The sequence below is a fragment of the Macrobrachium nipponense genome, chromosome 43, assembly GCF_015104395.2.
Source record: "Macrobrachium nipponense isolate FS-2020 chromosome 43, ASM1510439v2, whole genome shotgun sequence".
Lineage (NCBI taxonomy): Eukaryota > Metazoa > Arthropoda > Malacostraca > Decapoda > Palaemonidae > Macrobrachium > Macrobrachium nipponense.
The window spans coordinates 29218326-29241031 of record NC_061104.1 but is presented as its reverse complement, the minus strand read 5'-3'; the positions used below and the strand labels follow the sequence as shown (position 1 = coordinate 29241031).

The 22706-nt window shown below is 42.5% G+C and overlaps 1 protein-coding gene across 3 annotated transcripts in view; it reads left to right on the top strand.

Annotated features, from left to right (window-relative positions):
- Positions 1 to 22706, top strand: part of LOC135213622 (small ribosomal subunit protein bS16m-like) — a 57169-nt gene that overhangs the window by 9295 nt on the left and 25168 nt on the right. The window contains exons 2-3 of one of the 3 annotated variants that reach the window (XM_064247652.1): positions 2383 to 2457; positions 2983 to 3075. The exons of 1 other annotated variant lie outside the window; for it this stretch is intronic. The gene's annotated coding sequence lies outside the window, so the exon portion shown is untranslated. The remainder of the gene's footprint in view (positions 1 to 2382; positions 2458 to 2982; positions 3076 to 22706) is intronic. One more of the 3 variants, XM_064247650.1, reaches the window with a different exon arrangement.

Genomic DNA, 22706 nt, shown 5'->3' with positions numbered 1-22706 from the left:
GTACCAATCGGAGTGGGCCGTTTCTGGACATAGGACAGGAGAATGACTGTTCCTCCACCTCTGACCCTCTGTAATTACTTTACCGCCTTCCCATTCCGTCTGAAGTATGGGATAAGCTAGCAGTCCCAACTATTGTAGAATACGGAAATATGTTGACGGCCTCTAGGCTCAGAGATTCGGATCTGTCAAACAACAAAGCCCTTCACGATCTTTGAGGTCTGTGGAAATCTTGAAATTTTTTAGATCGAGCTTCCGGCATGAACTTAGATGTAGTCTGAAGTTCCTGATGTCAAAGCATTTCGACCTCTCCTTTCTGTAAACTTAATACACGTAACCAGAAAGGCTAATTTTCTAACCACTCTAGCTACGGCAAAGATGGTTAGTGAGGTTTTAGCCATCATCAGAGGTTTTGGCTTTAGAGGACATAATTCGGTGGTCCTCTAAAAAAGCCTTCTGTTTCTTGCTAAGAACGAAAACCCGTCTAACCCTTGGCCCAGAGACCTGGAGATCAAGGGGATGGCACAAATTATTGGGCAAGAGCCACAGAGAGTCCTGTGCCCTGTCGGGACTCTCAAGTTTTATCTTGATAAACTAAAGAAAGTCGAGGTCATTCGGACAAATCTGCGGGTTGTTCCGTAAAAAGACCAGACTTGCCCATGTCGAAGAACGGCCTGGCGTTATTTTTAAGGAGTCTTTCTAAGAGGCTCATTCGTCATGTTTGAACAAAGATTTGAAACCTTTTAAAGTAAATGCTCACGAGGTGAGGGCGCGGCCTCGGAAGCATTTCAACAGAGCATGACACTCAGTAATACCTGAGTGCCACGTTTGAGCGAAGCAACTCTGTGTTCGCTTCACACTCCCGACGGGATGTGAAGACGACATATGAGATCTGGAGGCAGGAAGCAGCACGAATCCTATCCTATAGAAAAGGGATAGGTGTGCTTTTAACTTTGAAGGGTTGGTCGCTGAGGCGCTTTCCCTTTCGTTAGCCTAGAAGTTATGGGACTAACTTCGATAGGTTAGGTCAGGTGGTGGTTTTAGCTTCGTTGCCCTCACAGTATGGTCAATATGGTCTAGTCACATTGTGGTCACGCTCCCGTTGACAGATCATCTAGAGCGCACCAACTACACAGGTCACTACCTTGTTGGCAACTCTAGTAAAGCAAAAGCAGACTTCGGTGACAGTAATCAAGAAGTCAGCTATGCTAACAGGTAAGGAATCAAGATGTCAATCATCTGCACTTGAGGTGTTTCCTAATCCTTCTATTCTGTCCCTTCCCACCTCCAATGGTGGGATTCAGCTATATATATAATCGACAGGTAAGTTTCATGAACAAAATGTTATTGTTATGATACAATAAAGTTTGTTCATACTTACCTGGCAGATATATATAATTAAAGTACCCACCCACCTCCATCAGGGGACAGTGGTATGAAAAATCTGAATAGAAAATGGGAATGATTCCTGATATCCGCCTCTCCCAGCGGTGGGAATGGGGTACTAACCACCTGGCCGCCCACTGCGTGTGCCGGGGAGTTTTGAAATTCTGTCGGACTTCGGAGAATACAGCTATATATATCTGCCAGGTAAGTATGAACAAACTTTATTGTATCATACAATAACATCTTTAGCACTTCCAGTAACGTAAGTTAGATGTCAGTCAAGAGCCGATGTCCATGGAAGCAACACCTAGAGACCTCTACTTTTCTCTTGAAGTAAGTATCTTCTCCCAAGTAAGAAATTAAGGTCATAATTTCCAATTAAACAGAGGTTAGTGAAAGTCTAGCCATGAGCAGTGCTAACTTATCTCCGCTTTGTTGCCTAGGGTAAATGACCGAATTGCGACCATTTCACACGAAAAGTCCTCCTTTTTCCACTTTATATTATATTGGTGAAACAACAATACAATTATATCTAAGCATCCCATTCAAAAGATTAAAGTTTTGTCATCACAATGAGATATATGAAAGCGCCATACAAACTAAAATAAGCATGTGAAATCTTCGTAAAATATGTTTTGAAGGCAGTTTTTAAATCCAATATGGCGTCTCATCGAATCTTGCCCAATTCATCTCCAGAATGGGGGCCACATCCTTCCCAGCGCTCATTTCAACAATATTTGTGTATATATGTATCGTTTATTGATATTACTCAAGATTGTAGTTTTAATCAGCACAATAAAACAACATTTTGTTGCCTATATTAGTGAAAGTATGAGAAGTCATATTCCTGGGGTCATGTTTTGAACTGATATGCATTTTCACATTGTAATTGGTGGTAATATCCTTACTGCCATCACAACACAGCTTATTTGATTGTAATTATGCACATTTTGTTATTAATCACTTCAGATTCACATTGAAATATGTGTTTATTTACAGCGAAGCCGTGGCCGTAACAATTTGTCATCCTTATATTACACATGGCTGCCAAGCACATCGGTGACTAGACGACGGGTTAGTGACTTCGTTATGACAAAAAATGTGTATTTTTTGCTAGCACTTCTCACACTGATTTAAGTCTATGTTACTATTTTGACTTATTTTTTTTATTTTTAATAATTTAATAATTGTATGAAATAAATGTAACTTTTAACGTTTTAGTGCTAGGAATGGCAAATCATCGTTGCCAATTTAGTGGAGTTTCACGCATACGCCAATACCTGTACAAACTTTCCATGAATTTTAGTTGTCATAGTAATGCAATATTGATCAAATTGCACGCAATCCCAGATAACCTCACATTATATTGTTAAATATAATACAAATAGATACACTAATTTCACTTATTTCCACAGTTTTGTGAAAGTCTTATACGTACTTAGTTTGGAGGGTAAACACATACCAATTGGCAACAGTGATAAATGTGAAATGAAATGCACAATGAAAGGTTAAATTAGAATAGGAACAAGATTATCATTAGTATTGAAAATTCATAAATATATTCAAAATCTTCACTTAATCCTACATTAATTTCTTAAGGTGTGAAAACAGGCAAGTGGCCCAGGGAGCGGAGGCAATTGCATCACACTACAGTGGTGATCCGGCAGTCAAAAGTCTTCACATATCCAAAACGTAAATATTAAAGATATTATGTGAGCATTACACTTATAACAATTACATGAATAGCTGATAACAGTCTACATGAATAACTGGTAAATTTCTCAGATATATATTGTGTACACATTTAAGTCACCATTTTCTGCAGGAAAGTTGAGTATGACAATTCATCTAAAATTGGTATGACAGTCCAGATGTCGTGATGTCATAATACAGGACTGAAACAAAAGCCTTAATTCCAAAAATAATTACTTTAAAACACTATTATATTATATAAAACTTAGTACATTATGTATGTAATATACATTACACTGTAATATACGTATATTACACTGTATGCAATATACAGTGGTCCCCCTGTATTCGCGGGGGATGCGTACCAGACCCCCCCGTGAATAGTTAGAATCCGCGAATGTTTGGAACCCCTATAAAAACGCTAAAAACAGCCTGTTTTGTTAGTTAAAACTTAAGAAAAACCACTAAAGTTTTCATACTTTGGTTTTTTTAATAGTTTTATCACCAAAAGTGCATTTTATGATGAAATTGATAACAAAAACCAGGAATTTGTGGATATTTCTCATAGAAAAATACCGCGAATGCGTGAATTTTCCGCGAATAATGCAGGGAAAACGTTCCCGAGAGAAATCCGCGAAATGTGTGAGTCCGCGAATCGAGAACGCGAATACGGGGGGTCACTGTACATTTAGTTTTATTGTATACAGTGTGCCCCCCGTATTCGCGTTCTCCGGATTTGCATATTTCTCTCTGGACCATATCTACCCATTATTTGCGGGGAATTCGTCTATTCACGGGGTCCAACGATAAATAATCACTACTTATAGTATTTTGATGTTATTTTCATGCCTAAATACATTTTTATGATACAAAAATGATTTACTAATTTTAAAATATTAATATTGATCAATACTGTATTAGTAAGTTTAATAAGATTAAATATCACATAATAACAATAATAATTCTCTCTCTCTCTCTCTTACAGAGATGTATGTTTTTTTGATAAATAAATGATTTACTAATTTTCAGATTCGTATTTCTGGGCTCGACCCGTGTCGGCCAGTGAAATGTTCCTTTAGCACTCATTTCTTGGTATAAATAAATGCTAAATATACCAGAGAAAAAAGCCATATGGAATGCTAGAGTTACTACCTCCAGCTCGCTCACCCTTAAAGGGTGTCGGTATGGCACAGGGGCGAGTGGAAACCACTATCACAGATGCTTTGCCAATTAGAAGTCTCCCCTCTCAAAATCCTCCTCTAGAGAGGTGCCGTTACAACGTCTACCTTCCGCTCGCTACTACTACCTCTGCCAGAAACCCACATTCCTGAATTAGCACTCTCGTGTCTGCACGCGCCGTTTTCGCTGTCTCCAGGAAGTGTTTTTGTGAAGCATCATGTCTTCCCTTGACCAAGAAGCTTCTTCATCTAAGTTGAGTATTATTCCATTTATTGTTTTTGAACACGGGGCAACGATGCATCCATATTTGGCCCTTATTTTAAGACACTTGTTCATGGGAGCCGGGTATGACGCTCTTACGAATCCGCCATTTTGGATGCATGGTTGGCGGCGTGCGCGATTATATCAGAATTTTATTTCGCTGTGTAATTTTATTCACCGTTTAGCACTTCACTGTATAGGGTACTGTTTTCGTATTTTTATTATAGGGCCTTTTTTGTTATCATCCGTCCCTCAGGAGCGAGTTGGTTCCCTTTCGTGCGTACGGTGATATGCTTTTCGCTGGGCGACAATATATTATAGTATTGATTATTTAAAAATCATACTTCGTTATGGGCGAGTATTGTGTTTTTGGTTTTACGTCCTAGGCTAGCCTAGCGGTACGCCAGTTTAGTTTTAGAGGTGCAAAGATTTCCCCATTCATTTCGCGGTTGCCTCATGCAACTGTATATTTTTTACTTGTATTGCTAATATTGAATGTGGTTGGGAAGTTTTTCATCAATATGTTACCCTTAGCCTCTCCGACCAGACCTAGGCTAGGTTTTGGAGGGTAGGTAGGCGGGCTGAGTAATCCCACCACCCTTAGTGGCTCCCAGCACCGCCAACCGACCAGGCAGATATGTTCGCTTGGAGGGTGGCCCAGGACTAGAGAGTTCCTCTCTTGTTACATATGTAGGGGCTAGGCCTATCTTACCTGACCAGATCGGTAGATTCGATTTTGGAGGGTTGAGTTAGGTTCTAGGCGTCCTCTTCGTGACGTCCTTATAGGAGCCATCTTAGCCTACCTGACTGGATCTGTACCGATTTTGGAGGGTTAGGCTGGGATCTTAGCTGGGTGCGGTTTTCTCTCCCCCCCCTTTTTTTCGTCAGTACTTCCAATATTCCCCATCAATTATTTTATGAATTTTGTTGAGTGTAGCCTGGGCCATTGCCACCTTTAGGGTGTCAGTTGGCCTCCTGTCTTCTGCCCCCTTTAGTAGTAGGCTAGTTAACGGCTTCTCGAGAAGTGGTATTCACTGATCAGTTGCTGTGGCCAGGCGATCACGACTCGTCCACTCTCCTCCAGACATTCCCCCCCCGTCCCGGACTAGTTCCAGTGCTGCTTTGTTAGCTCGCTGCTCAAGTAATCCTACCGATGAACAACAGCTAGAGCGTAGAGCACGGTCCTGGGGATTAGTCAGAGGAGATTGGGGGATTAGTAGATTATGTAATCTCTGTTGGTATGTATCCGGGCCTGTGTTTTTTCTGGCGAGGTGTGGTCTACCATCACACCCGCCAGGAGGCTATACGCCGGAATTTACGTACCGCTGTTCCGCCGCTCTGTTTTCCGTACTTCTCTAGTGTTATCGCTGCTTCCCCACTCCAGTGGGGGCGGAACTAGGCTTAGAGATGCTTTTCTAATTGACTTGGAACTGCTACTCTTCTCCGGTGCGATCAGACTCAGGCTTAGGTTTTACCTATTTTCCCTGTTCTGCTCATATCAGGCCAACCCCACTGGTTATAGCTTTCGTGATAACGAGATTATGGATTCCGGAGTAGGCGGACACATTCAGAGCTTAATATTAAGAAAATTTATTATGTAGCTTCTGCTGGTATGTCTCCGGGCCTGTGTTTATTCCGGCGAAGTGTGGTCTACCATCACATCCGCCAAGATGTGTACACCGGAGTTCTACGTACCGTTGTTCCTGCCGCTTTGTTTTCCGTCTTCTATGTTATCGCTGCTGCCCACTCCAGTGGGGGTGGAACTGGGCTCAGAGAATGCGCTTCCAATTGGTTGGGAATTGCTACTCTTCTCCGCTGCGATCAGACTCAGCCTTAGGTTTTGCCTTGTTTCCCTGTTCTGCTCGCATCAGGCCCACTCTGCCGGTTATAGCTTTGGCGATACCCAAAGTATGGATTCCAGAGCAGGCGGATACATCCAGAGCTTTATTAATAACAAGTAAGTTGAAGATTATAGTTGATATTACCTTTAGCTAGTTAAGTAACTAGTTAAGTGTACACATACCACCGGAAATAACTCCGGCGGCATTATTTGACGATACTGATGTATCCTTCCAACTTACAGATGGTTCGCTGCCAGGAGGTGGGGTGCCCAGCCGTCCTTTATAAGCCGTATGGGCATGAGGTCTGCCGGTCTCATGCCAGCTGCGCCATCCACCTGAAGGGACGCGTGGTCTGGCACCCAGAAGCCTGCGTGGTGTGTTTCGGCCTCATTGTGAACGTGACAGATGAGTCGGTAGGTAGCATCCTCGCCTCATTGTTACTCTGAATTCTATGTTACACATATCGATTGGGAATAGTCAAACTAGATAACGAGGAAAAGTCCCCGACACTGGGGAACCTGATTTGATTATCTCTTACAGGTTGATCCGACGCTCGAAGCCTCCTCGATGTCGACCCTTAAGGCCATGGGTGGGGGGTTTGGGAGGAACGTGGGTTCCGGCCAACCCTACGTGCTGTTGGAGGAGATGTGTTCCCTCCTCTACCCGAACGCCAAGGTTTCGGCAGCAGTAGCGGCTCCCATCTTAGAGTGGATCTGCCAAGAGACCCAAGCCCATCCGGAGGACCAAGAGGGCTTGTGCGATGATATGACGGAGGAGGTAGCGGCCATCAGCTTGCACCGGGAGCCCATGGCCATCAAGGACCAGGAGGAAGGTAGGGAGGTAGGCGAGGCAGGTAGTCGTGGGGCTAACGTTCTCTCCTTCAGCCCAACTCCTTCTTCTTCTTCTTCTTTTCAGGGCTTCTCTGGGAAGTCCACGACCTTTGGGAATAGGTCGGGCTCGGTAATCCCCAAGGTGAGAACCTTGAAGACAAAGTCTCTGCTGAAGGCGGTTAGACCAGCCAAGCCTTCTCCGGCAGGCTCCGCCAGGTTGTCATTGGCCCCCAAGCCTTCGACTTCCTTGGCCAAAGCTACTCCCCCACCCAAGCCTACGCTAGGCTAGCCAAGGAAGCGTTGGTCAGGGTAGACAAGGTCCCGAAAGAGACAGTGGTCTACCCTAGAGATCAGGCTCAGTCGGCATGGGTCCGCACCCTTGCGGAATGGGAGTGCGTCAACACCGAGTTGACGCCGCACAAAGGTTGCTATACCATGTTCGTAGCGCCAGATAACGTCCTGACTCCTTGCACATCAAAGATCACAGAATTGACACTGCAAGCCGGAATGGAGGATAAACCCATGCCTCAGCTAAAAGAGACGGAGGCTACCTCTTTGCTCTTTCCCGGAGATCTGGAGTGTTGGGTTGGTGCTCCGGCAACGTTCACAGTGGGCAAACTCGACCCGGAGTGTGCCTCCACACAATTCAGTGAACGTTTGCCTAGAATTCTGGATACCATGATTAAGGCGGAATTTGAAGCAAGATGTATGCTGAGCAGGTCAATTAACTCAGTCACCACTGCAGAATTGACAGCTTCTGTCTTTGTAGAGGAGCCTCTATTCCGGGTCCTGACGAAGTCGCTGCTGCAGGCTTATCAATCGGACCCGTATGACTTCGTAGTGGCTAGACAAGCCTTCAGGAAGCATGTCTTTGCTAATGCCTTCATCAGGCATGAGCCTAACAAGCTCGTAAAGGTATCGATCTGGGGGCCAACCTCTTTCCTGAGGACGTGGTTAACAGCATCCTCAGCGAGGCGGCTAGGGCTAACCAGAACCTTCGTGTCCGCTGGGGACTTCCCTTCAAAAGGAAGTTCGAGACCGCCGGACCACAAACCAAGAGTAGGAAGAGGCCTAGGAAGTATCAGCCTTTCCAGACCTCTCAGCCTTAAGCAGTGGTACAGGCAGTTCCTGTCTCCCAAATGAGCAAGCCTTCGACATGTAAGGCACAACCAAAACAGCAGTATGTTCTGCTGCAGAGTCAACCGACTCAACAGCCCTCGAGTTTGGTTGCCCTGGTGACTTCCCCAGCCTTCAACGCCTCCTTTGAAACACAGGGGGTGTTTTGAGGCAATAATAGGCACGCAAGGAGTAGCAGAGCAAGAGGTGCCTACCGGCAGAGAGTGGGCTCTAGAGTTCTCTCAAGAGGCAGAGGCTTCAGAGGAGGCAGAGGAAGTAAGACCTCAACCAGTCAATGAGTCTCTGCAGGTAGGCGGGAGACTGTACCTCTCCCGGGACCATTGGACCTTCAGTACGTGGGCCCACAGTATTGTATCGAAAGGTCTGGGGTGGAGATGGAAGAAAGGGCCTCCTCCACCAGTCAGTTTCCATCAGATTCCAACGACAGACCTTCTAGACTATGCCAAAGACCTTCTTCAAAAGAAGGCAATAAAGAAAGTCAGTCACCTGAAATTTCAAGGACGTTTGTTCAGTGTACCAAAAAAGGACTCGGACAAACGAAGAGTGATTCTGGACTTGTCCCATCTCAACTCATATATTCAATGCGACAAGTTCCGCATGCTAACCATCTCGCAGGTGCGGACCTTACTTCCCTGTGGGGTCGTCACCACCTCTATCGATTTTACAGACGCTTACTATCATGTACTGATAGCAAGAAACTTCTCTCCATACCTAGGCTTCAAACTAGGAAAACAAGCTTACTTGTTCAGAGTCATGCCATTCGGGCTCAACATTGCGCCCAGAATATTCACCAAACTAGGAGAGACAGTAGTACAGGAACTAAGATCTCAAGGGGTGATGTTAGTAGCTTACCTAGACAACTGGCACATTTGGGCAACCAACGACGAGGAATGTCACAAGGCAACAGCCAAAGTAATAAAATTCCTAGACTTCCTGGGTTTCCAGAAAACAAGGAAAAGTTCCATCTCTTTCCGGCGTCTCGCTTTCAATGGTTGGGAATTCATTGGGACCTTAACCACACACAAACTATCTCTTCTGCCAAAGAAGTGCAGAGAGATAGCGAATGCTACGAGACAATTCCTCAAAAACAAACGGGCTTCTCGTCGTACCCAAGAGTGAATCTTAGGTTCACTTCAGTTTGCTTTAATAACAGATGTTCTGTTGAAAGCCAGACTGAAGGATATCAATCGGGTATGGCAGAAAAGAGCCAACAACAAGTTCAGAGACAAAATCTCCTTGATTCTGCCAATAATAAGGAAAAGACTCCGCCCATGGACGGAAGTCCGGATTCTTTCCAAATCAGTGCCACTACAATTTCCCCTGAGTCCGGAGTTTTTCCAAATCAGTGCCACTACAATTTCCCCCGTCATCTCTGATAGTCCACACGGACCCCTCTCTTGAGCGGATGGGGGCCTACTCTCAGTGCAAGAAGGTTCAAGGAACATGGTCGACAGCATTCCGCCAGTTCCACATCAACGTACTAGAGGCAATGGCCATTTTTCTGACCCTGAAACGACTAGCTCCGGTCAGGAACATTCATATCAGACTAGTCTCGGACAGCGCAGTGATAGTTTATTGCATAAACAGAGGAGGCTCCAAGTCGAGCCAAATAAATCATGTGATGATTGTAATTTTTTTGTTGGCAATGAAACATCATTGGCACCTGTCAGCTACTCACCTGGCAGGAGTACGGAATGTCATCGCGGACTCATTGTCCAAGACAACTCCGCTGGAGTCGGAGTGGTCCTTGGACACAAAATCATTCCATTGGATTTGCCAACAATCCAGGGCCTTCAGGTAGACCTGTTCGCCATGGAGTCCAATCACAAACTTCCGTGTTATGTGGCTCCCAATCTGGATCCTCTGGCTCACGCCACAGATGCGATGTCCATAGACTGGAACAATTGGCAGAAGATTTACCTATTTCCGCCAATAAACCTCTTGCTGAAAGTTCTACACAAACTCAGATCTTTCAGAGGACAGATAGCATTGGTAGCACCCAACTGGCTGAAGAGCAATTGGTTTCCTCTTCTACTAGAGTTGAAACTCTGTCCCAGATGGATTCTGAACCCAAAACTGACTCAAATAGTACAAACTTGGACTGTGTCAGCTTCCTCAAGAATTCTGAATGCCCTAACTTTATGGACTTCATGAAGTTTGCGGCACAGAAGGATGCCAGTATTGACCCACTAAACACCCCGTTCGTGGAGTCAGACAAAAGAGAATCAACGCTCAGGCAGTATGATTCGGCAGTAAGGAAGCTAGCCATCTTTCTAAAAGAATCAGATGTACAGAAGATGACTACAAATCTGACAATTTCAGTTTTTAGAACTGTTCGAAAAAGGCCTAGCTGCTAGTACCATTACTACGACTAAATCTGCCTTGAGAAAGATATTTCAGTTTGGCTTTAATATTGACTTAACAGATTCGTACTTCTCGTCTATCCCTAGAGCATGTGCTCGTCTGAGAACCGGTAGACCGTCCTCACACGGTCTCCTGGTTTTTAAATGACGTACTCAGGTTGGCTTCAGGTACTGATAACGAATCATGCTCATATATAACCTTTCTCAGGAAAACATTATTTTTATTGAGTCTGGCCTCAGGCGCCAGAATATCTGAACTGTCGGCTCTCTCTAGAGAACCAGTTCATATTGATTTCCTCCTGTCAGGAGAAGTTCTGCTCTCTCCAGATCGGAAATTCTTAGCAAAGAATGAAGACCCACAAAACAGGTGGTCCCCATACCCACAAAACAGGTGGTCCCCATGGAAGATTGTCCCTCTTCCACAGGACCCATCATTATGTCCTATTATTACATTAAAATCTTATCTGGGCAGAACTTCTAAAAAGTCTTCAGGTCCTCTTTTTATTAGAGAAAAGGGTGGAATCATTTCCTTGAAGGCCATCAGACAACAAATTCTTTATTTTATTAAACGAGCCAATCCGGATTCAGTCCCTCATGTCCATGATATCCGGGCAGTGGCTACCTCAGTTAATTATTTTCATCATATGAACTTCGAGGATCTTAAAAAATATACGGGTTGGAAATCCCCGACAGTATTTAAACGCCACTATCTGAAAACTCTAGAGGCCCTTAAATATTCGACAGTGGCTGCAGGGAACATTGTCTCCCCTGATACGGCCTAGTTATGTAACTCTAAATCTGAAAATTATTGTTTTGCTATTAATTTTCTTTTGGTACTCGCTCTCACCCACCTGCCTCGCTTGTAATCCCTGCCTTTCTGCCTTTTGTTCCGGACTGGATTGTTCATCAACCCACTCCTGTACATGTACATAGTTCATTAAAATATTTGCTTTTATGTGCATTACCTGTTGCATTTTCCCATGATAGTATGGATTTGGTCATATTAGGTGCTTTTTACCATTTGTAATTTGTTATCCTTACCTTGGTTATTAAAACAATAATTTTAAGAAAATTTTATTTTCCTTTCATATAAATTTTTGTTTACGTTTATTTCCAAGCTTGTATGGCCAATTCTCTGTTACTATTTCACTGGGTGACACAGGTTGAGCCCAGAAAAGGGATTTTGACAAAGGAAAAATCTATTTCTGGGGGAAGACCTGTGTTGCCCAGTGAACCCATCCCTCTCTTTTTCCTTTCCCCACCCTTTAGCTGGCCCAAGCTTGGGTGCGTATTTCAGGAATGAGGGTTTCTGGCAGAGGTAGTAGTAGCGAGCGGAAGGTAGACGTTGTAACGGCACCTCTCTAGAGGGGGATTTTGAGAGAGGAGACTTCTAATTGGCAAAGCATCCGTGATAGTGGTTTCCACTCGCCCGTGCTATACCGACACCCTTTAAGGGTGAGCGAGCTGGAGGTAGTAACGCTAGCATTCCATATGGCTTTTTTCTCTGGTATATTTAACATTTACTTATACGTACCTAGAAATGAGTGCTATAAGGAACATTTCACTGGGCGACACAGGTCTTCCCCCAGAAATAGATTTTTCCTTTGTCAAAATCCCTTTAATATTAATGTAAAGAGCAATCAATTTATTAAAGAAAATACTACAGTGAATTAGTAAGATTTATTTTAGAAATTTAAAAAATTATGTAAGAATGAAGGAAATCCCAGTCTTCATGCATCTTTCTTTCGAACTCCAGGTCCAAGCTGAGGTCCAACAGCTGTTAAATATATCAAGTAATGTGACAGGAGGGGAGGGAGTGTTTCTCTCTCTCTCTCTCTCTCTCTCTCTCTCTCTCTCTCTCTCTCTCTCTCTCTCTACTGAGATGAGAGATTTTTATGGTACACATATGTATATGTTTATTAATATTTTGAAATGATAATAATAATAATAATAATAATAATAATAATAATAATAATAATAATAATAATAATAACTGTAATTACAAAATCATATGTGAAAGTATTTTACAGAAATACTACGCTAATCTTTCCATTTCTCTCTCTCTCTCTCTCTCTTACAGAGATGTAGTTTTTTGTATGATAAATAAATGATTAACTAATTTTCAGATATCAATGTAATCAGCAATAACATAAATTCATTAAGAAAACACTAAAGTGAATTAGCAAGATTTTAGTTTATAAATAAAAAAATTATGTAAGAATGAAAGAAACTCCATTCTACCCCGCATCTTGTCTTTGAACTCCAGTTAGCCAAGCTGAGATGGCGGGGTCCAACAGCTGTCAAATATATCAAGTAATGTGACAGGAGGGGGAGTGTGTTGCCCACACCAGATCATGCAATTTCTCTCTCTCTCTCTCTCTCTCTCTCTCTCTCTCTCTCTCTCTCTCTCTCTCTCTCTCTCTCTCTCTCTCTCTCACTGAGATGAGAGAATTTCCATGGTACATGTGTATATGTTTATTAATATTTTTGCATAATAATAATAACAAATTTTAAAATTCATATATGATAGTATTTTAAAGAAATACAATAATCTATCCATTTCACTCTTTTAAATAAGGATAACTCTCTCTCTCTCTCTCTCTCTCCACACAAGATACACATATGTCATAGTGGTAACTCTCGCCCTCTGTTTAGACTGGAAGTGTATGTATAAGTAGATCTTTAAGGGCATTACTACATTTTATGGTAAAATAATAATATACTACAGTGCTAGTTTTCAAATAACATTAAGTTTAATGAGGTTAAACAAAACAATAACATTCTCTCTCTCTCTCTCTCTCTCTCTCTCTCTCTCTCTCTCTCTCTCTCTCTCTCTCTCTCTCTCTCTCACTTACGTATGTTTATTTGTTTTGTAGTATAAATAAATGATTTACCTTACAACTAATTTTCAAATATTAATAAGATTAATACAAAAAATTGCGATTCCCAGTCTTTTTATCCACTTGGAGGAAGGTGGGTGGAGGAGTATATGGCTGTTTGATATACGAATTGGCGGAGGGGAAGGAGTCAGAGTCTAGGAGTTATTCTCTCTCTCTCTCTCTCTCTCTCTCTCTCTCTCTCTCTCTCTCTCTCTCTCTCTCTCTCTCTCTCTGCGAGTATTTCAGACCATAATGTCATAGAATTAACAGTCCATTCCAAAGCAAGTGAAAACAGAGATAAGCAAGAAATGAAAAAGTGGGAAGGATATGGAAAATACAACTTCTACAGTAAAAATATAAAATGGTCAGAAAAAAATGAAGAATTAAACAAAGATTGGGATAACATTTTCGTAAGTGATGACATAAGGGTAAATACGGAGATATTATATAAAATATTAGAGAAAATAGTGGATAAATATAGACCGAAGAAGAAAAGTAAACATCAGTCATGCATACCAAGAGACAGAAGGATCTTGTTCCAGAAAATCAGAAAGTGGAAAAAAGGTCTTGCAAAAGAAAAAATGCTTGGAAAGTTATAGAACTAAAAAGTAAGATAGAAAATGCAGAACAAAAGATTATACTATCAAAAGAAAATGAAAAACGGGACTTGGAAGAAAAAACCCTAGTAAATATCAAGCAAAACCCCAAACTATTATACTCGTACGTGAAAAAGATGAATAAAAGAAGAATAGAAATAGGCCCTCTAAGAATTGAAGGGAGATTAATGAATGAAAAAAAGGAAATATGCAACATATTGGCAGAACAATATAAGAGAGAATTCACCCCTAGAATTGATAATGAAGATAATGATATAGAAGTAAGAGACAAAAATAGTGAATATTTAGCTGACATAGATATTAATGAAGCTGATATTGTGCAGGCTATTAATGAAATTAAAAATGGAGCTGCTGCAGGTCCTGATGGTGTCCCTGCTATTTTGCTAAAGAAAGTAGTTCATTCTATTGCAAAGCCACTTGCAATATTATTAAGACAAAGTGTAGATACAGGCAAGGTTTATGGTGAGCACAAATTAGCATATATTACCCCTACTTTCAAAAGTGGATCAAGACTAGAGGCAAGTAATTATAGGCCTGTGAGTCTAACATCACATATTATGAAAGTGTATGAAAAGGGTAATGAAGAAAAATATTATGAAACATTTAATAAAAAATAATTTGTTTAATATAGGACAACATGGTTTCGTACCCGGAAAAAGTACACAAACCCAACTGTTAGTCCACCGTGAGAACATATACAAAAATATGAAAAGCGGAAATGAAACAGATGTGGTTTATCTAGACTTTGCAAAAGCTTTTGACAAGGTAGACCATAATATATTAGCGAAGAAAATTAGAAAACATAATATAGTGGATAAAGTAGGAAGGTGGTTAAAAGAATTTTTACACAACAGAAAACAGATAGTTATTGCAAACGATGAGAAATCGGATGAAGCTAAGGTAATATCCGGTTTGCCACAAGGTACGGTGTTAGCTGCATTACTGTTTGTTATTATGATTGAAGACATAGATAGTAATGTTAAGGACTCGGTAGTGAGTAGTTTTGCCGATGACACAAGAATAAGTAGAGAAATTACTTGTGATGAAGATAGGAACGTACTACAAAGAGACCTTAACAAAGTATATGACTGGGCAGAGGTAAATAGGATGGTATTTAACTCTGATAAATTTGAATCAATAAATTATGGAGACAGAAAAGGAAAGCTATATGCATATAGGGGACCTAATAATGAGACAATCACAAATAAGGAAGCAGTTAAAGACCTTGGTGTGATGATGAATAGGAACATGTTATGCAATGATCAAATAGCTATTCTAGTGGCAAAATGTAAAGCAAAAATGGGAATGTTGTTACGGCACTTCAAAACAAGAAAAGCTGAACACATGACTATGCTTTATAAAACATATGTTCGTAGTCCACTTGAATATTGCAATATGATATGGTACCCACACTATCAAAAGGATATTGCACAAATAGAGAATGTACAAAGGTCCTTTACAGCTAGAATAGAAGAAGCTAAGGACCTTGACTACTGGGAAAGACTACAATCCTTAAAATTATATAGTCTAGAAAGGAGAAGAGAACGCTACATGATAATTCAGGCATGGAAACAGATAGAAGGAATAGCCGAAAACATCATGGAGCTAAAAATATCAGAAAGAGCAAGCAGAGGTAGATTAATAGTGCCCAAAACTATACCAGGAAAAATAAGGAAAGCACACAGAACATTAATCCAATACGCACCAGCATCGATAATGCAGTGTCTATTCAATGCGTTGCCAGCTCATCTGAGGAATATATCAGGAGTGAGCGTAGATGTGTTTAAGAATAAGCTCGACAAATATCTAAGCTGCATCCCAGACCATCCAAGATTGGAAGATGCAAAATATACCAGAAGATGTACTAGCAACTCTCTGGTAGACATTAGAGGTGCCTCACACTGAGGGACCTAGGGCAACCCGAACAAGATGTAAGGTCTGTAAGGTAAGGTCTCTCTGTCTTAGAAATAATTCATAATAATTTCACTCTTGATGGTCAGATATATGATGTTGCCATTCAATGCTCTCTCTCTCTCTCTCTCTCTCTCTCTCTCTCTCTCTCTCTCTCTCCTCTCTCTTCTCTCTCTCTCTCTCTCTCTCTCTCTCTCATTTAAGGTAATACTCATTTGGTATCTGAACTTTCAAGATAGGCAGTTATAAGCATTTTTAGTGGTGGTTTTAACTATTCACGGGGGTGTCTGGTACACATCCCCCGCGAATATGGGGGAACACTATATATATGAACAAAAAATAGGAAAATGCAAAAATTACATCATAGCTAATGTTCACAGCAAAACCGTTAAAATTTGTGTCAAGAATCTAGTTACTTTTTCAACAACAAATATTTTCAAATTAATTATCACGAATACGTAATAAATTTATGCAGTTCATAACCTTATACTGATATTTAACTATTTATTTATTTAAATAATTATTTAGCGTGCACTTCTTCTTCCCGAAAAATCGCTAGTGTTCTTGGACTCAGGTTTGAACATCATTATTATATAAGGGTATCATCAGGGTCAGGGATTAATTTTGAGTGACATTGTTCAAACTTCCACCTCTAGTTTGACCAAAGATGCACACAAAATTCCAGGTGAATAGGATGAAAACTTTTTTTTTTTTAATGAATATTTTTCTTTTAAACAACATTTTTTTAGTTTTTTAAAATACATCTCTTATTTATCATTCAATTTAAAAAAAGTAATAGCAGAAAGCTTAATTCTTATCAAACAAAATGGCAAACTCAAAAATGTATGTGATGTATGCTATTTAAAAAATATAATTGGTAAAAACTTTTTTTTAAAGAAAAAAGAAAAATAAATTTGCTGATGTGTTCTCTCACTATCTTTATTCAAATTACTTTTTAGATTATTAAAATCCATTCATACATAGGGAGTTTTTGGAATTTGAATGTAGGAAAATGTGATTTGAGAAAAATGCAGTTAAAGTTTTGCTAACCATTTATTTTGCTTTTAGAAGCATAGAAAGTTTCTTGGAAAAGCCTATATGGCACCTGTTCCCCTCTCTTTTATAAGATGATATTCCCTCTAAAATAAATATTTATCACTTAAAGAAAATAGTTTATATTATTTTTGGGGTGTTATCATAGAATGCCATTCTACTCTTGTGCTGCCAGGTTTTTAGGAGGCTAATGGGCCCCTCCTTCATATCCTCCTTTTTGATGTTCTTTGCTTCTTTTGCTTTCTTGATTGCATAGCAGACATTTGTTTCCTGGTCTTCTTTTTCATCTGAAGTCTCCTGATAAAACACCAACATCACCTGCTACGTCAGGGACAGCAATTACATCTTGAAAATCCTCATTCTCTTCCTCCTCCCCCTCCTCATCATCAGATAACTTTAAAACAAAGATGTCGGTGCCATCATCATCATCATCTTGATATATTTGTACAAGGGAATAATAGATTTCACTTGGAGCTTCGTAATAGGAAGTACTTGGCATCTCCTCAGCACACATGGTTGGTGGCAACATATGAGAAGCCACAACATTGGCTGTGTCTATACTTTTAACTTCAAGATAAGTTTTGATATTGCGAGAGCTTGCTTCCCTTCGCTTACTAAACTTCCTTTTTGGCATATTGGTAATATATATATATAATACACAATTGATGTCCAAAAGTCCGAGGAAGTGTTGCAATTGATTGAAAATAACAAATACACGATTACATAAAACAAATATGAAAATTCTCTCTCGGGACAACTAGCTCGCATTACTCAGTCATGGGAAGAGTTGCCATCTCTATCAGGAAAACATATTGTACGGCATACGAACAAAATGCAGTGAAAAGAAATAAAATATTTGAAGAATGAATGCAAATAGAAATAGTAAAACCACCCCTAACCAGCCCTTTAATTCTCTACTTGGGTGTGGCTTTTAAATTGGCCTTTAAACCATTTAAAAGGCTTTGTATTGATATTATCTTATGTGTGGCAATAACCCGGACCCAGATCTGTGGAAATATGATAACTCATTTTCACGAATTTGAGCCATTATCACCAAAATTACAGGCGCCGATACCCTCACGATTGTTGTAAAGAAAGTGTACCAGCGTCTATGGGTACAAATGGTTTGCGGATTTAGCACAGGGAATGGGAAGTTTGTTTACACAAGTGACTCCGCAAACATTGGGATAGCGTCAATCTTCTATATGTAAGGTGTTTTAAGTAAAAATTTTGAAGGCGTCATTGAGGTAAGTTAGCACTGTGCATGGCTAGACTATCATTAACCTGTTTAATCAGAAATTATGGCATTAATTTGTGACTTTGGAGAAAACTCTTACTCTGGCGGGAAAGTAGAGGTCTCTAGGTGTTGCTTTGATGGATGCTGGCTTGTGACTAATGTCTATCCCGGGTTACAGGATGTGTTAAAGTACTTTTTCTGGAAGGTGGCCGAAGAACATGGGAGGTGGCTGCCAGAAGTCCTTTTGATCGTTTTCTATACAGGTAGTCTCCCGTTATCAGCGGACTCGGTTAATGGCGATCCGGTTTTATGGGGCTAAATCAATGATTTATGGCGCCATAAAGACTTAGTCTCGGTTATCAGCGCCATAAGGTGCTGATAATATCGTTATGGTGCCATAACATACCTAACAGAGGCACCATTAACTGAAACCTGGCACCATAAGCACTCAATCACAGAGGTTCGGTTAACGGCAGTTTTCGCTTATCAGCACCCCGCAGAGAACGTAACCCCCTGCCGATAACCGAGGACTGCCTGTACTAGTGAAAGTATGAGATGTCTTATTCTCGGGGTCATGTTTTGAATTGAAATGCTCTTTGTTCCTACACGATATACAAACTCTCGGTCCTTTACATTAAGAATTAGTACATTTAACGTAGGCTGGAATGCAACCGTTACATTATTGAACAAGATGGTTAGGCAGTACAACTGCTTTCTGGAAGGCAGGTAGGCCCGCCTGCCTGGATGTAAACACTCCACTTTGCTTTCGGCCATCTTTCAATGAAGATGTATGTTTGTGAGCTCTTGCTTACTAGCTGTTAATCACGATTTTCCCGGTGGGATTTTTCTTTTATTATTTTGAATGAATATATATATATGATATATATAAGTTATATATATATATATATATATATATATATATATATATATATATATATATAGATATATATATATATATACATATATATTGTTTCATGTTGATAATTAATTTACAAACCCACTTTGTTCCTACACTATATACAAACCGTTGGTCCTTTACAATAGGAAATGCTTGAGGTGTAGCCTGGACACAGCCACTAAATTCTTCAAACAAGGAGCTTCAGTAGTCAACTACTGGTCTGGTCTTTAGTAATCCCTCCGCCGGATGTAAACATTCCAATTTGCTTTCAGCCATCATTGTGGAAGGACGTGTTCACCACTCTCTATCCGACTGTTCGGTATTTTTCAATATACTATCCTGGTGGGATTATTCTTTATTCTTTTATGTACATATGTGGTTGAGTGTTTGATTTGAATACACAGCAAACTCTTGATTTACAGCCTATGTTGCCCTCTGCCCCCAGCCGGTGCTGCACTGGGGTAAATAGCAAGAAGTGCGGAAAGATCCACGCTTCCTTTGAAGTAGATCCTCACTCTCTTTGTGCCACCTGCCGAGGGCGTGAGTGTGATGGAGAAATTATGTGTGCAGAGTATTCCCTTTGGTCCACTGCTCAATGGGGGAAGTTTGCTTGGAGGAGGAGATATGTGAGGAAGCCTAAACCCTTGGTGGGGTGTAATTCGCCCCCAACCACTCCTAATATTGCAAACCTTTCGTCTTCCTACCTCTCTCCTGGCAGCCTTCCTGTACTGACTGCCACCCCTTCAGGGGAGGCCTCTTTCTCCACTTCTTCTTCCGACGAGTCGAGGGGGCAAGAGGAGGGGGGTGGGCTGCAGTTGCGGACCTGGTTAATGCTCATCATAGGGTCTCTGCTTGCTTTGAAGGTCCTCCTTCAGAGCAAGGAGGGACTCCCCCAACCCAACTTTTGCTTCTGCAGGTGAGGTGTCAGGACTAGGCCAGGCATGGTCTTCCCTAGGACTCGTGCCCCGTAGGGGGTTAGTGCCATCAGTGAACCTCATACAGTGCACTGTAGGCATTACTTTAAGGTTCTTTGCAGCATGCCTTTGGCCCCTAGCTGCAACCACTTTCATTCCTTATGCTATACCTCCTTTCATATTCTTTTTCTTCATCTTACTTTCCACCCTCTCCTAACTCTTGATTCATAGTGCAACTGCTTTGAGGTTTTCTTCCTGTTACACCTTTTATACTGTCAGTTTCCATTTCAGTGCTGAATGACCTCATAGGTCCCAGTGCTTGGCCTTTGGCCTAAATTTTATATGCAACTCAACCTAGGACTCCTGGGCTCTCCGGTAGATACCGTGACCCAGCCCAGCTACTACGTGCTGCCACACCTTGTGTGGTCACACAACCCCACAATTGCGTCATCTTCAACATTTGTTGAGGTGCAACATCATATGCTGTCGACCAGTCTACCAGTGCCTCTGAAGCCTCCCCCTCATGGTTCTGGATACCACCATAGGCAGTGTCCAGGTTTCCTGCTCCTCCCTTGTCAGCTATGGCTATGACAGGGACACCAGCACCAGCCATACCAGCAATCATGCCTGCTGCTGACCATGCACCGGAACCTGGCCCTGTTCCTGCGACAATACCTGCCTTTGTTGCTGACCCTGTTCCTGCCTCGGGACCTGCTCCTGCCCCCCTTACCTGTTCCTGGCCCCCGGACCTGCTCCTGCTGATGTTCCCTGGTTGGCGCTGACTACGATCCTGCAGAAGCTGTCGAAGAGGAAGTTGAAGAAGAGATCGAGGAAGGTGTCATCGTCTGCTGCCTCTTCACCTCCCCCTTTGAAGGTTTCATGACGTAAAAAGGGGAAGGTAGCCTCTCCGCCCCCTAAGAAACCTCGCCTTGAGGCTTTTAAGGGTCTGCGTCCTTCCTCCGGGGAGGAGGTAGTTAGCTCTCTCATCAGCTCTCCCACTCCTTCGGGAGAGGGAACAGAGACTTCAGCCCCAGGGGCTAGAGTTGCGGGAGCCTCTGGAGTACGAACCAAGGTTCATCCTCTAGTCTCTAGTTCCAAAGGCACTGCTTGCAGGACCAGGGTTGTGTTGGAGACTCGTTCGCGAGTTTCTCCAGATGTATAGCCTCCCAAGGGAAATCATACATCCACAGCCAGTGACGGGAAGTCAGCTCTCTGTCACGAAAGTGGCAGGGGCCAAGAGAAGGGACCAAGCCGCTGCTCAGACCCACCCGCGAAGGCCAAGCATGGTTCTTCGTCAGGAGCCATGGTTGATGTCCCTGTCTCTAGGGATAGGGCATCAGGAGAGACTAAGAGGAAGTCCCCTGTACAGACCTCCTTGCTAGAGGTGCGTCATGAGGACGATGGTCGGTCTTGCCAGGCAGGGAGCCACGTCACTGCTAGCAGAGGCGCTGTTCAGTCTTGCCAGGTAGGGAGCCACGTCACTGCTAGCAGAGGCGCTGCTCCCACCAGTGCTGGTACCAGTCCTGCTACAGAACCGATGCATTCTCCTCGGGAAAGCAACTCATCCATGCGATCACACTCTCCTAGGAGGGGTGAGAGCATCTGCTCCACCTCTCCTATTCCCTCTACTTCCTTGGGCTGCACCAGGAGGGGCGAGGAGAATAGTAGGAATCCTGTAGGGCCCTCTCCGCGGGATTCAGCGTCAGCGGCTTACGTCCCTGGGGTTTTAGGACCCCATCGAACGTACGTGTACGCTTAAGTCATCGAGGATGGATCTAGGGGGTCTGGCGAGGTTCACCCCTCATGGGGGAGTAGATTGGGAGGATCAATCTCTGGAAGGAATGGATGGTCCTTTGCCAAGAGACTCAGACACACCTGAGATACAGAGCACCTTTGGAGAGATTGTTGCGCTGATATGTCAGCACAACGATCTCGGGGAAGCAGCTGCGACCTCCTCTACAGGAGATCGCTCCTCCCGCCTTGAATCCTTTAGGGGACCCAAGAGGAAACCCAGGGCTTTGAAGGGACTTCCATGGTCAGCCTTGGCTGATGGAGTGTTGGACCAAGTGAAAAATCTTGTATCAGGACAAGAGAATTCACTTAGGTCCAATCTATCGGAGAGACTGCTTCCTCCTCCTCTACCTTGCCAGAGGAGCTTTTACACGCCCTCAAAAGGCCTCTGCTGATAAAGCAGGTGGACCCAGACCTGGTTCGCCTCGGTCTGGGTCTGTCTCTGCAGCACCTGACGAGCGAGAGTATTTCTCACTCAGCAGGAGGCAGCGACGTTGGAAGCTACCACCATGGTAGCTCTCCAAACAGTCTCCTGGTTAGACCTGTGGTCTTTCACAGAGTCTAAGGTTGCTGATTCCTCTGGGGCCATTGGCCCAGGGAAGACTCGGCTTTTGGGAGGGTGTGTCAGTCTGGGGATAGGGCTATTACCTACCTGGCCCACCAGACTGCTAACCTGTGGGCAAACCTGTTGCACGAGAGGCGTGATGCTGTCCTCTCTTG